The following is a 300-nucleotide window of genomic DNA, read 5'->3' on the forward strand; positions in this document are numbered from 1 at the left end:
TGAGTATGATAATATTAGTTTATATTTGAGTTATTTTGCATATAGGTGAATAAAAAAGGTTAACCTAAAGCCATGGACAAACCACCTACATCAAATCACTCATGCTAGCTCACCCTAACTCTAAAAAGGCTTCAATAATTAAGATTCTTAAACATAATTTTGTGTTTGACTATTTTGTTTTATAAAGTTTTGTCGTTTACTTGCCCTTTCTTTCCTTCTTTTTTTTTTTTTTTATATTTTCCCTTAAATCATACTTTTGTAATTTTCATCAAAATTTGAAAATAAAATTCTAAAACTTTA

Source organism: Cucurbita pepo, chromosome LG01 (genome assembly GCF_002806865.2).
Source record: "Cucurbita pepo subsp. pepo cultivar mu-cu-16 chromosome LG01, ASM280686v2, whole genome shotgun sequence".
NCBI classification, from domain to species: domain Eukaryota; kingdom Viridiplantae; phylum Streptophyta; class Magnoliopsida; order Cucurbitales; family Cucurbitaceae; genus Cucurbita; species Cucurbita pepo.